Below are 1,933 nucleotides of genomic sequence, written 5' to 3'. Positions count from 1 at the left end.
GTGACACCAGGTTAGCTCTGACCACAGAGGCCGCAGGCGCCCTCTCGAATAGCGGAAGGTGCCCCACCTTAGACACCTTCTCAAGTGGGTCTTAGAAGCCCAGGCAAATAAATGGTCGCAGAGGATATCCGCGCTCCAGATGGAGACTCAGCTGGAAGTTAAGGGGAAGAATGACATGGGGAAACCAAGCTTTGGTGAGCAAGGCCCATAGCTTTATTTTCAACAGAGGCTTATATACCCTAAGTTACACATAGAGGATAATAGGGGATGCAAAGTCAGCAGTCTTTGATCCTTATCAAAAACCAGGGTTTCTTTCCTGCAAAATTATCATATACAAATGGTTTAGGTGATTTACATCATCTTCTGGCCAGAAGGCTTATTAACATTTTATGACTCTTGACAGACTTATCAACAAAGACTTATTTTCTCTAAGAGTAATTATTTTAAGGGTTGGCACCATCTTCCGAAGATAAAATTGCATTCCTATAGGGCGGATGTGTAATGGGTTTACAACAAAGGAAAGAATTTATTACCTTAAGGGTCTAAAGTTACTAACACCAAGGCCACTACTTATTTTTTCTACATACCAACTATTAATTAATACACATTCAAGGATACAACACAGGGGATGTGGAAACTTGGCAGCAAGCATTGGTTCATCAGTGAAATCTTTTACTAGTTTTATTCTGATAGTTTCTAACTCTCTGAGAGGCTCTAAGCTATTTGAATATCTTAAGCTTCCCGTGCCTCTCGAGGCTGGGAGACTGTGGACAATCGTATGCATAGCTGTAGGAGTCTGGGTAAACTTGTCAGGCAAGTTAGAGAGCGATCTGAGGGGTTTGGATTTAAACACTCCTAATTGCCCAGGAACTTTATTAATTGGAGCTGTAAGTTAACTCTTTGACAGAGAGAGTGAGATGGTGGTGGGGGACAGCCCCCAGTAAAGTCAGAGGTGAGAGCACAAAGCAATAAAGTAGGCAGACTCTGGTTTTTTGGGGGTAGATGCTCGAGAATATCTGGGGGGACTCCTGAGGCTTGATCCCGCCTTTGCGTATGCCGAGCCTCCTTCCTCATGACCTTTGTCACAAGTGGAATGTCTCTCGCAGGCTCCCGGCACCTACCTTCAAGTTCATTCACTCTCTCTTCCACATGACCTGTTCTATTTCCATTGCATTCTCATTCACTCTTCATCTTATCTATTGGGTTCTTCACCTGCAGAATTTTTATTTGCTTATTTTTTTAGAATTTCCATCTCTTTGGTAAAGTACTCCTTCTGTCCATTAATTTTATTTTGGGATTCATTGAATTGCCTTTCTGAGCTTTCTTGTAGCTCATGGATTTTCTTCGTAACAGCTATTTACATTCTTTATGATTTACATCTCAATATTCCATGTTTTTGGCTTTGGCTGTTGAAGAACTGTCATTTTACTTTTGTGATACCATATCACTGTGACTTTTTATGATGTTTGATGAAAACTGCCTCTGCTGCTGCATTTGAAATAATGCACACCCTTTTTTTCAGGCAAGGCTTTGTTTATCTAACAGGTTGGTAGTTAGGAACTTTTCTTATGTTTCTAGAAGGTGGTGATACAGCACAGGTTTTAGGCTTCTTGCTCTGGAACTGACCCATGGTGCATTAAAAGAAAAAAGCGAATGTGGTGGCAGCATAAGTGCCTATTTCAGGGTGCAGGAAGTGGGGAATGTGCGTACTTAGCACTTGAATATGCCTATGGCCAGTAGAGGGGCTTCCCTAGTGGCTCAAAGAATCTGCCTGCAATGGAAGAGACCTGGGTTCAATCCCTGGGTTGGGAAGATCCCCTGGAGAACGGAATGGCTACCCCCTCCAGCATTCTTGCCTGGAGAATTTCATGGACAGAGGAGCCTGGTGGGCTACAGTCCATGCGGTTGCAAAGAGTCAGATACAACTGAGCGA

This window comes from Bos javanicus, chromosome 10, assembly GCF_032452875.1.
Source record: "Bos javanicus breed banteng chromosome 10, ARS-OSU_banteng_1.0, whole genome shotgun sequence".
Taxonomy (NCBI): Eukaryota; Metazoa; Chordata; class Mammalia; order Artiodactyla; family Bovidae; genus Bos; species Bos javanicus.
Note: the sequence above shows the minus strand (reverse complement) of the source record.